The sequence below is a fragment of the Triticum dicoccoides genome, chromosome 2A (genome assembly GCF_002162155.2).
Source record: "Triticum dicoccoides isolate Atlit2015 ecotype Zavitan chromosome 2A, WEW_v2.0, whole genome shotgun sequence".
NCBI classification, from domain to species: Eukaryota; Viridiplantae; Streptophyta; class Magnoliopsida; order Poales; family Poaceae; genus Triticum; species Triticum dicoccoides.
The window spans coordinates 120,147,024-120,163,702 of record NC_041382.1 but is presented as its reverse complement, the minus strand read 5'-3'; positions in this window follow the sequence as shown (position 1 = coordinate 120,163,702).

The following is a 16,679-nucleotide window of genomic DNA, read 5'->3' as shown; positions in this document are numbered from 1 at the left end:
GGCTGAAATTTTAACACGATCCCTATCCGGATATTAGCTTTCTTTCGGTGAAAGAAGGGCATAAACCTCCTTACAGGGTGGCCATGAGGGCCCAGGGTGCGCTTGACCCCCTGGGGCGCGCCCCCTGCCTCGTGGCCCCCTCGGGCATCGTCTCGCGTTGATTTTTCTTCCCAAAAATCACATATATTCCAAAAAAAATCTCTGTTAGTTTTTATCCCGTTTGGACTCCGTTTGATATGGATTTACTGCGAAACAAAAAACATGCAACAAACAGGAACTGACAATGGGTACTGGATCAATATGTTAGTCCCAAAAATAGTATAAAAAGTTGCCAAAAGTATATGAAAGTTGTATAATATTGGCATGGAACAATAAAAAATTATAGATATGACGGAGACATATCAGCGTCTCCAAGCTTAATTCCTGCTCGTCCTCGAGTAGGTAAATGATAAAAAGGATATTTTTTGATGTGGAATGCTACCTAGCATAATCTTGATCATGTAATCTAATCATGGCATGAATATTAAGACACGAGTGATTCAAAGCAATAGTCTATCATTTGATATTAAGACAATAATACTTCAAGCATACTAACCAAGCAACTATGTCTTATCAAAATAACATAGCCAAAGAAAGCTCATCCCTACAAAATCATATAGTCTGGCTATGCTCCATCTTCACCACAGAAAGCATTCAAATCATGCACAACCCCGATGATAAGCCGTGCAATTGGTTCATACTTTTTAACGCGCTTCAGCCTTTTCAACCCTCACACAATACATGAGCGCAAGCCATGGACATAGCACTATGGGTGGAATAGAATATGATGATGGAGGTTGTGTGGAGAAGGCAAAAAAGGAGAAAGTCTCACATCAACGCGGCTAATCAATGGGCTATGGAGATGCCCATCAATTGATGTCAATGTGAGGAGTAGGGATTGCCATGCAACGGATGCACTAAGAGCTATAAGTGTATGATAGCTCAAACTGGAAACTAAGTGGGTGTGCATCCAACTTACTTGCTCATGAAGACCTCGGGCATTTGAGGAAGCCCATCATCGGAATATACAAGCCAAGTTCTATAATGAAAATTCCCACTAGCATATAAAAGTGATAACTCAAGAGACTCTCTATATGAAGAACATGGTGCTACTCTGAAGCACAAGTGTGGTAAAAGGATAGTAACATTGCCCCTTCTATCTTTTTCTCTCATTTTTTTATCTTTTTTTCTTTTTTTCTCTTTTTTTGGTGGGCTTCTTTGGCCTCTTTTTTATTTGGGCTACTTTGGCCTCTTTTATTTTTATAACCTCACATGGGACAATGTTCTAATAATGATGATCATCACACTTTTATTTACTTACAACTCAATATTACAACTCGATGTCTAGAACAAAGAGATGACTCTATATGAATGCCTCCGGCGGTGTGCCGGGATGTGCAATGATCTAGCGTAGCAATGACATCAAAAAGCAGACAAGCCATGAAAACATCATGCTAGCTATCTTACGATCATGCAAAGCAATATGACAATAAATGCTCAGGTCATGTATATGATGATGATGGAAGTTGCATGGCAATATATCTCGGAATGGCTATGGAAATGCCATGATAGGTAGGTATGGTGGCTGTTTTGAGGAAGATCTAAAGAAGTTTATGTGTGATAGAGCGTATCATATCACGGGGGTTGGATGCACCGGCGAAATCAACTCTCGAGGTGAGAAAGGGCAATGCACGGTACCGAAGAGGCTAGCAATGATGGAAGGGTGAGAGTGTGTATAATCCATGGACTCACATTAGTCATAAAGAACTCATATACTTACTGCAAAAGTTTATTAGACCTTGAAGCAAATTACTACTACTCATGCCCCTAGGGGGATAGATTGGTAGGAAAAGACCATCGCTCGTCCCCGACCGCCACTCATAAGGAAGACAATCAATAAATACCTCATGCTCCAACTTCGTTACATAGCGGTTCACCATACGTGCATGCTACGAGACTTGCAACACTCAACACAAGTATTTCTCAATTTCACAATTACTCGACTAGCACGACTCTAATATCACCACCTTTATATCTCAAAACTATTGCAAGGAATCAAACATATCATATTCAGCGATCTACAAGTTTTATGTAGGACTTTATGACTAACCATGTGAATGACCAATTCCTGTCATCTCTCTAAATAGATATAAGTGAAGCAAGAGAGTTTAATTCCTTCTACAAAAGATATGCCCATGCTCTAACAAATATAAGTGAAGCAAAAGAGCATTCTATAAATGGTGGTTTTCTATGTGAAGAGAAACAGGCAATCCAAACTTCAAATGATATAAGTGAAGCACATGAAGCATTCTATAAAGCCATTCTAAAAAGGTATAAGTGAAGTGCAATTATCATTCTATAAATCAACAAAGGACTATCTCATACCAGCATGGTGCATAAAAGAAAAGTGAAAACTAAATGCAAAAGACGCTCCAACATTGCACTCGCATGAACGAAACGAATCCGAAAACATACCGATACTTGTTGAAGAAAGATGAGATGCCTTCCGGGGCATCCACAAGATTAGACGCTTGAGTCTCCTTGAATATTTACTTGGGGTGCCTTGGGCATCCCCAAGCTTGAGCTCTTGCCTCTCGTCCTTCTTCTCACATCGAGACCTCCTCGATTTTTGAACACTTCATCCACACAAAACTCAACAGAAAGCTCGGTAAGATCCGTTAGTATAATAAAGCAAATTACTACTCTAAGTACTGTTGCAAACCAATTCAGATTTTGTTTTTGCATTATAGCTACTGTAATATAACTTTTCCATGGCTTAATCCACTGATATAAATCGATAGTTTCATCAGAACAAGCAAAGTATGCATCAAAAACAGAATCTGTCTAAAACAGAACAGTCTGTAATAATCTGAACATTTTCCATACCTCTGGTACTCCAAAAATTCTACCAAAATTAGGAAAAATAAAAAATTTATATATAAATACAGTGCAAAAAGTTTGAGAACCGTTTGATGTTCCAGTAAAAAATGTAAAATCGTGCACTACAGCCAAAGTTTCTGTCCTGCACCGCACAAACCAACAAGTAATCTAAAACATCCTAAAGGCAAACCTTGGCACATTATTTTTATTTCTAAACCTTATAAAAGCACACAACATAAATAAATGACTCTCTAAAACTTCTGGGTTGTCTCTCTGGAAGCGCTTTCTTTAAAGCCATTAAGCTAGGCATATAGTGCTCAAGTATTGGATCCACCCGGATCCCAAGGTATATAAAAGCCAATTTTAATTAACAATGATTTGTAATTTAGTGGTGAGGACAAAGTAACATATATCATGTAATGACGAAGTCTAACTCTCTTTCTATGCATCGACATGTCATACAAGAACAATTCATGCACACAAAGTAAAGGCCAATGCATAGTATAAATAGTTTCTCGCAATTTATCATATTGGAAATATAAAGAGGCGGAGATGTAGTTCCTCTCTCATAATAATTGCAAGTAGGAGAAGCAAGCACATGCATATTATATCTATCAAAATCATCATGTGTAATGGTAAAAGGCAACCCATCAATATAATCCTTAATAAGTGCAAACTTCTCCGATATAGTGTAGTCGGGAGAATTCAAAAAGATAATAGGACTATCATGCGTGGGTGCAATAGCAACAATTTCATGTTTAACATAAGGAACTATAGCAAGTTCATCTCCATAAGCATAATTAACATTGGCATCTTGGCCACAAGCATAGCAAGCATCATCAAAAAGGGATATTTCAAGAGAATCAATGGGATCATGACAATCATCATAGCATTCATCCTTCGGTAAGCACAAAGGGAAATTAAACAATGTATGAGTTGAAGAGTTACTCTCATTAGAAGGTGGGCACGGGTGATCAATCCGCTCTTCCTCCTTTTGTTCTTCTCTCTCCTCCTCATCTTTTTCATCCAATGAGCTCACAGTTTCATCAATTTCTTCTTCCATAGACTCCTGCAAAATATTAGTCTCTACTTGGACAACGGAGACTCTCTCAATAAAATCATCAATATCGGAATTGAATTCATAATTCTCATAGCAATATTTAAGGATAGCTAAATTTCCAGGTCTATAAATTGAATCATCAAAATCTTCAAACTCTTTAAACAAAGATTCAATTTCATGCACCCTTAAAAGCAACAAATTCTTCTATTCATTCCACATCATAGTAATCATATATACCTCTAGCATAAGAAGCCAAGGTTTCATTATCATTAAATTTGCTTGAAAAGGGAAGGTGTGGAGGCTTCATCCTAGAGCAACAAGTATAATCATATCTCAAGCATAGTTTCCTAGCATACCAATACAACATATAAATTTGATCCCATAATAGTTTCCCTTTTTGAGTCAAGCGATAATCCCTAAAGTATTCACATTGATCCAACGTGTCTCCCATTACAAAATTGAATGGGGTTTTCTCAGGAGTAGTACATACTATCTTTCACATAATGAGCATCGAGGGTTTTAGGAGGTTCCCCATCTCCATGAGTAGCAAGTAAACCTAATTTTTTTGGTATTTCGTGTTCCATATCCATAACTAAAGATAGAGAACAACTTAGAACAACAAATAAAAAAATTACGTAGTGATAAAGCAAACAAGCACACACGAGAATATTCACCCCACGCTATGACTCCCCGGCAACGGCGCTAGAAAAAGGTCTTGATAACCCACAAGTATAGGGGATCAATTGTAGCCTCTTTCGATAAGTAAGAGTGTTGAACCCAATGAGGAGCTAAAGGCAGAACAAATATTCCCTCAAGTTCTATCGACCACCGATAGAACTCTACGCACGCTTAACGTTTACTTTACCTAGAACAAGTATGAAACTAGAAGTACTTTGTAGGTGTTTTTGGATATGTTTGCAAGATAATAAAGAGCACGTAAATAAAAAGTAGGGGCTGTTTAGATAAAGAAGCAATAAAGTTAGTATAGTGAGTGCGGAAAAGTGGTGGTACGAGTTGCGAAATTGTCCCTAAGCAATTGACTACGTTACTAGACAGATAGCAAGTTTTATGTGGGAGAGGCCATTGCTAGCATGTCATCCCTGACTCGGAATTCTATGCACTTATGATTGGAACCATTAGAAAGCACCCACAACTACTAACATTCATTAAGGTAAAACCCAACCATAGCATTAAGATATATTGGCCCCCCTTCAATCTCGTATGCATCAATTTCTATGCTAGGTTGAAGCTTCTGTCACTCTTGCCCTCCAATACATAGTCCTATCAACATACAACTAATCCTATGGTGTGATCCATGCGCACGCTCATATGATGGGCACCAAAGGACAGCAACATAACCACAAGAAAATTAAACCAATCAAAGTAATTCACCAATCACCGATAGGACAACGAAAATCTACTCAGACATCATAGGATGGGAACACATCATTGGTTAATAATATGAAGCATAAAGCACCATGTTCAAGTAGAGGGTACAGCGGGTTGCGGGAGAGTGGACCGCTGTAGATAGAGGGGGAAGGTGATGGAGATGTTGGTGAAGATGGCGGAGGTGTTGGTGTAGATTGCAGTGATGATGATGGCCCCCGGCGGCGTTCCGGTGCCATTGGAAGCGAGGGAGAGAGAGCGCCCTTCTTATTCTTCTTCCTTGACCTTCTCCCTAGATGGGAGAAGGGTTTCCCCTCTGGTCCATGGTCTCCATGGTGTGGGAGGGGCGAGAGCCCCTCCGAGATTGGATTTGTCTCTCCCTGTTTCTGCGTTTTCAGATTCCGCCCTTTCACCGTTTCTTATATTCCCGGAGATCCGTAACTCCGATTGGGCTGAAATTTTAACATGGTATCTATCCAGATATTATATTTCTTGTGGCGGAAGAAGGGCATCAACTGCCTTACGAGGTGGCCACGAGGGCCCAGGGTGCGCCCCCTGCCTCGTGGCCCCCTTGGGCATCATCTCGCGTTGATTTTTCTTCCCAAAAATCACATATATTCCAAAAAAATCTCCGTTAGTTTTTATCCCGTTTGGACTCCGTTTGATATGGATTTACTGCGAAACAAAAAACATGTAACAAACATGAACTGGCACTGGGCACTGGATCAATATGTTAGTCCCAAAAATAGTATAAAAAGTTGCCAAAAGTATATGAAAGTTGTATAATATTGGCATGGAACAATAAAAAATTATAGATATGACGGAGACGTATCAGAGTTCATATCCGATCTAGGTGGCATACCTAGTGCATCGGGTCCAATGAAAATCTTTTGTGACAATACTGGTGCAATTGCCTTGGCAAAGGAATCCAAATTTCACAAGAGAATCAAGCACATCAAGAGATGCTTCAATTCAATCCGCGATCAAGTCAAGGAGGGAGACATAGAGATTTGCAAGATACATAAGGATCTGAATGTTGCAGACCCATTGACTAAGGCTCTCTCACGAGCAAAACATGATCAGCACCAAGACTCCATGGGTGTAAGAATCATTACTGTGTAATCTAGATTATTGACTCTAGTGCAAGTGGGAGACTGAAGGAAATATGCCCTAGAGGCAATAATAAAGTTGTTATTTGTATTTTCCTATATCATGATAAATGTTTATTATTCATGCTAGATTTGTATTAACCAGAAACTTAGTACATGTGTGAATACATAGACAAACAGAGTGTCACTACTATGCCTCTACTTGACTAGCTCGTTAATCAAAGATGGTTAAGTTTCCTAGCCATGGACAAGAGTTGTCATTTGATGAACGGGATCACATCATTATATAATGATGTGATGTGATTGACTTGACCCATCCGTTAGCTTAGCACTATGATCGTTTAGTTTATTGCTATTGCTTTCTCCATAACTTATACATGTTCCTATGACTATGAGATTATGCAATTCCTGAATACCGGAGGAACACTTAGTGTGCTATCAAACGTCACAACATAACTGTGTGACTATAAAGATGCTCTACAGGTGTCTCCGATGGTGTTTGTTGAGTTGGCATAGATCGAGATTATGATTAGTCACTCCGTGTATCGAAGAAGTATCTCCGGGGCCTCTCGATAATGCACATCACTATAAGCCTTGCAAGCAATGTGACTAATGTGTTAGTTACGGGATGATGTATTACAGAACAAGTAAAGAGACTTGTTGGTAACGAGATTGAACTAGGTATTGAGATACCGACGATCGAATCTCGGGCAAGTAACATACCGTTGACCAAGGGAACAACGTATATTGTTATGCGGTTTGACCTATAAAGATCTTCGTAGAATATGTAGGAACCAATATGAGCATCTAGGTTCTGCTATTGGTTATTGACCGGAAGTGAGTCTCGGTCATGTCTACATAGTTCTCGAACCCGTAGGGTCCACACGCTTGACGTTCGATGACGATCGGTATTATGAGTTTATGTGTTTTGATGTACCGAAGGTAGTTCGGAGTCCTGGATGTGGCCACGGACATAACGAGGAGTCTCGAAATGGTCGAGACATAAAGATCGATATATTGGAAGGCTATGTTTGGACATCGGAATGGTTCCGTGTGAGTTCGGGCATTTACCGGAGTACCGGGGGGGAGGGGGTTACCGGAACCCCCCGGGGAGTGTATGGGCCTTAGTGGGTGAGAGGAGGAGGCGGCCAAGGTGGAGGGCGTGCCCCCCCAAGCCCAATCCGAACTGGGTGGGGGGCCGGCCCCCCTTCCTTCCCTCTCTGTCCCCGTTCCTTCCTCTCCTACTCCATGTGACAGCCTGATTTTTGGCCCTTTCTTTTTCTTTTGTTTTTCCGAGGTTTTTGCTTGAGTTTTCTTTTTCCGTGGCTTTGTGGTCTGAAAACTGAAGAAGATGCCCTCTTCATTGTTTCCAGAGTGGCTTGTCATTCCCAAATCCTTCCCTAGACCGTGTCATTTTCATCCTAGCCCAAATCCCAATATTCTTTTTATTGGGGATATTCCTTTTCTATTAAAGGAATAACTCAAATTGCCCTAGGTTGTGAAGCAACCCATATTTCCATCACTCCTAAAAATCCCAAATAATTCTCATAAATTGTTTGGGTCATATCTTTCTCAAATATGGCAAAATATTTAATTTGCCATGTTCCCCATCATGCTCAATTAATTTGTTTCCTATTCTGTCCTGAATGGGAGAATGTGAAGCAAGTGCCATTTATCTTTTCCCAATTGACCTTAAACTTGTGGGACACCTTTTCATGTCCATATAATTGCCTCATAACAAAATTCAACTTAATTTGCCTAGTAAATATTCCTGAGCAATTTTTCAAAGTTCCCGTCTGAGGGAACTGGTTGTGAAGGAAGTACAAGCTAGGCATATCCAAATGAGTTTCCATTTTGCATGGTACCTCATATCATCATATCATAGCCCTCCACCAAATTAGAGCTCATGTCATGCCTCCATGTGAGCTCACCTTCAATTCTTTGATTCTGTCCAAAATTTCAGTTTGTGAAGCAAGTATATTTTATCTTGCTCCATTATGGCTGCCATTTTTTCTAGGCCTTCTATTATCCACATAACCTACCTCCACCCATTTTGGGAATGTTTAATCAAGCCATTATTCCCCTAGAATTTTTGCAAGTTTCTGTCCAGAGGAGATGTTTGTGAAGCAAGTACCAGTTGGGCCTGGCCAATTGGTATGAAGCTTTTTGAGCATCTTCATAGGACCAAATGACTCTGCCTTGCCCAATTTTAGCTCAATTTGACACTCCATGTGAGTGCATCATCCTAATCTAGTTTCTGGACCAGTTTATGTGGTTGTTAAGGAACTACATTAAATCTTGATCCTAATCCTCTCCAAGTTACCAGGATGAAAGCTCTTCTTTACCTCATCCTCCCGGACAACTCCATTTGACCCAATCCCTCTCCTGTGGATCGCCAGCACTCATTAAAGTTTACTGCAGTAAACTTCAGAGGTGGGTTACCATTTAACCATGTCACTTTTAAGTGAGCTACCACCACAGTTACAACCTACTTTGGAAGGACTATCCACTAGACAATGTTTTGGGTGCTGTTGAGCATTGAATGCCCTCGTTCACGTGGTGACCACGACAATGGCATGCCTGTGCACGCGCTCTGTGCGCTGTGGCGTGTCCAGAGCACCGTTGTGCTTTGGCACCGCTCCCACTCGTCGTCTTCACGCGTGTGAGCATGTCAAGTGGCTGCATCTCATCGTCGTTGTTGCCCTGGACCCCTCTCCCCCTCCGTCCGCTTCCTCACCGACGCAAACCGCTGCGTGACCTCGGGCGAAGAGTGGCCATTTGGTTCTGTTCATCACCGTCTTCTTCCTCCCCGTGCTCCGTGGGCTCCCTCTGCCCCGTGGGCTCCTCCCTGCGTCTCCCCGTCACCTTCCCCCGAGATCGAGCGCGCACACACGCGTCTGCGGCGACGCCAGCGTGACACTCCCTCGCCCGGCTATAAATAGCCATCCCCGAGCCTCTCCGAGCTCAGCACTCGCCTCACCCACCTCCCAGTGCCCCGCCTAGCTACTTCCCCAAGCTCGAGGAGCTCTCATTCCCTCCCAACGCCGCCTCGGCCTCCGCCTCGGGTCCCGATTCCGGCGACCCTGACCTTCTCCCTCCGGCCCACCACTTCCCGAGGCCTCCACCACCACTACCGAACCACCTCGTCACCTCTCCTCCTCCTCAAGTGGCTTGTAGCCACGAGCCCACCGGTGGCCGACGGCATGCTCCGCCGCGGTCTACGTTCCGCTATTCCCCAAGCTCCATGGTGGTTGAGACTTACATGGGCGTGCGCGCCTCAGTCTCCTGAACCCGCCGGTAGGCCAGACGCCGTGTGAGGTGACATGTGCCGCCGGTGAGTGCCGTCGGGGCCGGCTCTACCTCGGCCAGGCGCGAGCGAGAGCAAGGAGAAGAAGGAGACATGTGCCGCCGGTGAGTGCCGTGGGCTCCTCCCTGCCAGCTGGCCGCAGGCCCTGCGTGTCAGCGAGACTAGGCCAGGCCCCGCCCCTGCTGACTGGATTAAGTGGAGGTGTAAACTCGTGAGTACGTTTTCGTTTCTAGAAAGCATATTTTCCCTCTGCTTCAGCTCAAAGTACACTTTCTTTTACTGAAAGCGTATTTCCTCTCTGTTTTAGCCTAGAATGCGCTTTCTTAATCAGAAAGCGTATTTCTAACTTTGCGCCTCTGTCTTATCCACTCAGGGACTTGTTTGTGATGATATTTTTTGCAAAAAAGTCCCTAAACTTCGTCGTGCTATAACTTTTTAACCACAACTCCAAAAGAGGTGAATCCAAAGCCCACTTCTTCGTTTCGTCGAGCCCATTCTGTTAGTTTCATTTTCACGATGGTTTGACACTATGAAAATGACCTTTTTGCCCTTGCACGTAAACAGCCCCTCCGAGAGAGAACTATTTCCGGCAAATCTTTCCGCAGGTTCACCGCACTTCTTCCCGGTGTTTTCTTCATCCCCAGGAAAGCCACAATACCCATTTGCATGATAGGCATGCAGTATCCATGGTTTTCAACTTGAATATTTATTAAATGATTGCTTGTTTAAAATATGGTTATCGTTGTTTCGGTAATATTTCTGGGTTAGTGCTTACTTGCTTGATATGTTGTTATGCACCTAGTTATCATGCCCTTCTAGTTGCTAGTATTACTTTCATATTGCCATGCTTGATAGTAGTACATGTTGGGTTGGTCATGTTCTTCGGTGCATGACTAACGTCGGTTACCGAGTACTATTAATATGCATTGTTCCTTTACTACTACTAGTTGGTTAAGTGTTTACTCGTGAAAGTGCAACTATCCCTAGGTGGTTTTGGTAATTCATAACAACATATAGCTCATTGAGCTAATGCTATTCCAAGATGACTATTTCAGGAAAGCTCAATGATTGGCATGGCATGGATGTGAAAGTGGAACCCTCAAAATGCTAAGGACAAAGGATTGGCTCAAGCTCAAAAGCTCAAGACTCTTCATTTTATATTTTAGTGATCCAAGATCACATTGAGTCTTTAGGAAAAGCCAATACTATCAAGGAGGGATGAGGTGTTGCTTAATGAGCCTCTTGCTTCATGTGCTTCGTGATATGCTCCAAAACCCTCAACTACTTTCCCATATCCACATATGACCTAAACCCTAAGCCAAACTCGGTCCTACCGATTCTTTCTGTCCGGCGCCACCGAGTTTCACTTGTCATAAGCCACTGCCAAACCCTAGCAATTCGGTTCTACCGATAGGGATCTCGGTCTCACCGAGATGGGATTGCAAACTCTCTGTTTCCCTTTCATAACTTTTCGGTCTCATCGAAAGAGCGAATCGGTCCCACCGAGATTGCAATATAAACTCTTTGTTTCCCTTTTGTAACTTTTCGGTCTCACCGAAAGAGCAAATCGGTCCCACCGAGTTTGCCTGACCAACTCTCTGGTTAGCTTATTACCAAACTCGGTCTCACCGAGTTTGTGTAATCGGTCTCACCGAGATTACGTTATGCCCAAACCCTAACCATATCGGTCCTACCGAGTTGCATGTTGGTCCCACCAAAAATCTCTAACGGTCACTAGGTTTACCTTTTCGGTCCGACCGAGTTTGTTGATTCGGTCCCACCGAGATTGGAAAACTGTGTGTAACGGTTGGATTTTGTGTGGAGGCTATATATACCCCTCCACCTCCTCTTCATTTGTGGAGAGAGCCATCAGAACACATACACAATTCCAACTCATATGTTCTGAGAGAGAACCACCTACTCATGTGTTGAGACCAAGATATTCCATTCCTACCATATGAATCTTGATCTCTAGCCTTCCCCAAGTTGCTTTCCACTCAAACCTTCTTTCCACCAGATCCAAATCCTATGAGAGAGAGTTGAGTGTTGGGGAGACTATCATTTGAAGCACAAGAGCAAGGAGTTCATTACCTACACACCATTTGTTACTTCTTGGAGAGTGGTGTCTCCTAGATTGGCTAGGTGTTACTTGGGAGCCTCCGACAAGATTGTGGAGTTGAACCAAGGAGTTTGTAAGGGCAAGGAGATCGCCTACTTCGTGAAGATCTACCGCTAGTGAGGCAAGTCCTTCGTGGGCGATGGCCATGGTGGGATAGACAAGGTTGCTTCTTCGTGGACCCTTTGTGGGTGGTTGCTTCTTCGTGGACCCTTTGTGGGTGGAGCCCTCTGTGGACTCGCCCAACCATTACCCTTTGTGGGTGGAGCCCTCCGTGGACTCGCGCAACCGTTACGCTTCGTGGGTTGAAGTCTCCATCAACGTTGATGTAGGATAGCACCACCTATCCGAACCACGGGAAAAACATCCGTGTCTCCAATTGCGTTTGAATTCTCCAAACCCTTCCCTTTACATTCTTGCAAGTTGCATGCTTTACTTTCCGCTGCCAATATACTCTTTGCATGCTTGCTTGAATTGTGTGATGATTGCTTGACTTGTCCTACAATAGCTAAAATCTGCCAAGAACTAAAATTGGGAAAAGGTTAAGTTTTTATTTGGTCAAGTAGTCTAATCACCCCCCTCTAGACATACTTTCGATCCTACAAGTGGTATCAGAGCTTTGGTCTCCATTTGCTTTGATCTCCATAGCTTTTGGTGGTCATAGCCTTGGTTTCACAACCTAGGAGAGTATGGCGTCTAGCGAGGGAAATTATCACCGTAGAGGTCCTTACTTTGATGGTACTAATTTTGCTAGTTGGAAGCATAAAATGAAAATGCATATTCTTGGACATAACCCCGCCGTTTGGACTATTATGTGTGTTGGTTTGCAAGGTGACTTCTTTGATGGGAAAGAACCAAACCGTGAAGCTACCGCGGATGAGTTGAAGATGTTGCAATACAATGCTCAAGCTTGTGATATTCTCTTCAACAGATTGTGCCCCGAAGAATTCAACAAAATCAGCCGTCTTGAGAATGCAAAGGAAATTTGGGACACTTTGATTGATATGCACGAAGGTACCGACTCCATCCAGGAATCCAAGTTGGATGTGCTTCAAAGTCAACTTGACATGTTCAAAATGAAGGATGGTGAAGGTGTCGCTGAAATGTACTCTTGGCTTGCTCTCATCACAAATGAGATTGCCGGCTTAGGAAGTGAAGAGATGACCGATAGATTCATCATCAAGAAGATTCTAAGAGCCTTGGATGGAAAATATGATACCGTGTGCACATTGATCCAAATGATGCCCAATTACAAAGACCTCAAGCCAACAGAGGTGATTGGAAGAATTGTTGCTCATGAGATGTCACTTAAGGATAAAGAGGAACTTCACAACAAATCAAGTGGTGCCTACAAAGCCTCATGTGAAGCCCCTACATCATCAAGTGAGAAACAAAACTTCAATGAAGAATTGAGCTTAATGGTGAAGAACTTCAACAAGTTCTACAATAGTAGAAGCAAAGATAGAAGCTTCAAGTCAAGGTCCTACAATGACAAAAGATCTTCTAGTCGAGAGCGAAACTGCTATAGTTGTGGAAGACCCGGACACTATTCCAATGAGTGTACGGCTCCCTACAAGAGAAGAGAAGATTCTCCAGAAAGAAGAAGCAAAGAATCACCACCAAGGGAGAGAAGGAGTAGAGATGATCGTTATGAACCAAGATACTCACGGAGAAGCAAGGATTCAGAAAGGAAGGAAAAATCATCAAGGAGCTACACAAAACAAAGACATCAAGCTCATGTTGGTGAATGGGTATCCGGCTCCGACTCCGACAGCCACTCCGAGAGAAGTTATCACTCCGACTCCGAAGATACTCAAGATGAAGGTCTTGCCGGTCTAGCACTTGTGTCAACCAACTCCTATGACATATTTGACTCACCAAATGAAGGAATTGAAAGATGCTTCATGGCCAAAGGTCCTAAGGTAACACACCCCGAGTATGTTGATTTCAATAGTGATGAAGATGACTTGTTAGGTGATGATTTGCTTGTTGACAACTCTAGTGATGAATACTATGATGAAACATCAATTAATCATGCTAATCAGGATAAAATGAATGACAATGATAAGGAGAAGATTGAGGCTCTAACTAAAGAACTAAACACTCTTAAGTTAGCTCATGAAACTATCTTCGAAGATCATCGAGAACTTTTAAGAGCTCATGAGAAATTACGCTTTGAAAAGCTCAATCTTGAGCAAGAGCATGAGTTCTTAAAAGCAATCAATGATGATCTCCGCAAGAAAAGTTCTTCTTACATTGCCAAGCGTTTACTCTTATCCACTTAAATGCCTCAAGTCAAGTCTAGTAACAAGAACAAGAAAGATTCTTCCTCTAGTAGTAACAATGATCATGCTAAATCCAATATTGTTGCTTCTAGTAGTTCTCTTGATTCCACTAATGATTCTCTTAGCCAAGTTACACTTGAGCAAGAAAATAGCTTATTGAAGGGAATTATAGAGAAAGGAGTGTACAAAAGCCTTGCCGGGAGTAAGCAATTCGAGGAAATTGTGCGCAAGCAAGGAATTCACCGGAAGAATCAAGGTGTTGGTTTTGAACAAAAGTTCAATTCCAATGGAGTTGAGTGGGAAGAAGATCAATACCCCAAGACAAAGTTTGTTCCTCAACAAGAGAAGTATGATACTTCTTTCAAGGGGACACAAGCTCAAGATGATCTTCCACCACAAGACTACAAGCAAAAAGGCAAGGACAAGCTTTAAGAGGAAATTGATGCATTTGAAGAAGCTCCTAAGACCTTAGTCAAGTGGATTCCCAAGACTACTTCAAGTTCCACTTCATCAAGTATGACTACAACTCCAAGGATTCCCATCAAGATGGTGTGGATCCAAAAGAAGAAGAACTAGAGAGTTCTTGAGGGTGACTCCGCCAGCATACCTCACTCTTATCATTTTGGCAAGAACAAGTGCAATCAACTTCCACATCTTGCACTAGTTCAAGGAGTCACAAACCCTCTTGTTGGTAAGACAAGGGACAAGGTAACCTAAAAGTTTTCATGGACATCATCTTGTGTGTGCATCACTCTATGTCTATGGATATCCTTGTTTGTTCCTTGTGGGACTAACCCATGTAGGTATTGAAAGTGCAATTCACTCAAATGGATAGCTCCAAGTGATCTACATCAAACTTGAGCATCCACATCTTCAACATCTACATGAAGTCATCATCGACAAAACCCGAGGTTAGTTCATCCCTCTAAGGGGGGATATCACATCTAGGGGGAGCTTTACTCTAAGACTTGAGCTAAAGCAACTCTAAAGATGTGAAGACAACAATAATTTATGTAAAAGTGGTAACCCCACTTGAGCTTAAACGATGAGTATGACCTATGATCAAGTGTTCTCACTTGACTCCTAAGTCAATATACTCATATATAGATGACCTTGTCATCGCAAATTGCTTGATAGATGCTAGAATTGGTTGTGCATGCCTTGTCACATATTTCATTTGCCATCTTATTGTGTGAGCATGCTGGTTGCATATTTTACTCATTCGAGGACATCCACTTGCTGTTTTGATTGTTTGGTTTTATTTCCTTTTGCCAAGTGGATGGACAAGAATGCCTAAGAACCTCCTCTAGCTATCTATGCTTTTCTCGTCTCAAACTCTATTCATGCTACATCACAAAATTTGATCAAGTCAGATTCGAACCACTCTGTGTGAGGAGCGCTCGGAGTCCCCGATTCGTCATAGACTTAAACTTCCAAAACCTCTTTATGATTCTCGGTCTGACCGATACCCTACTTTCGGTCCTACCGAGATCATTAAGTTGATCTAGGTTTTCGATCTCGGTGCAACCGATTTGAACCATTCGGTCACACCGAGTTGCTACAACTGTATACAGTTTTGCATCTCGGTGCCACCGAGTTGTTCCACTCGGTCACACCGACAGGGTCGGGCTATATATAGTCACGGGCAAAAATTTGGAAATTTCTCCGAACCCCTTCGCCCGCGCGATAGCCTGCTCTGCCAACTTGGTCTCTGGATCGTCTCCTCGCTGCAAGCCACCTCCAGTCGCTGGTCTCCATCACCGTCAACAGAAATTCAACCCCGCCGTTGCCGCCGTAGCGAGTCTCCGGCGAACTAGGGTATGGACTCGATCTTTGTGCTATTCCCCAATCCGATTCTTAGCACATTGTGATCATCATGATTCTTGCCACGTTTGTTAAACTTCTATCCAGTCAATGAACTCGTAGATTAGGTTTAATTCGAAAATTTTAGGGTTAGGTTTCCGCCGAAACCATCTCGGACCCACCGAGTTGAAAAACTCGGTCCCACCGATTTGGCTTATGCCATTGCACAAGTGAGACTCGGTCTGACCGAAAATTACTTATCGGTGTGACCGATTTTGGAACTCTGTGAAACCCTAGCAGTCTCGGTGCCACCAAACTGTGACTCGGTCTGACCGAGTTCACTAGTTTAGGTGCCAAAACTGCTTCGTTATCACCGAGTTTAGAAGTCGGTAGATCCGAGATGCTTTCAGTGGCAAACTAAAACTAAGTTTTTGAATTATTCTTTTGCAAAAATCTCTGCATTTTGTGATGCTTGTCCACTCTATCTCATCTATAACCTATTCACAGGGTCAGCAGTCAGCTTGTTCATCATGTCAGACCAAAGTGATAGCCAGAACATGTCAGAACAGCCAGTATAGATGAGTGAGGGCACTAGTCCCTCAAGTTCTTTAGATGAAGGCAGCAGGAGCACCCCTAGCAATCTGCCAAAAGCTGCCACAAGACAAAGGAAGAAGAGAACCTCAGAATCAGAGGA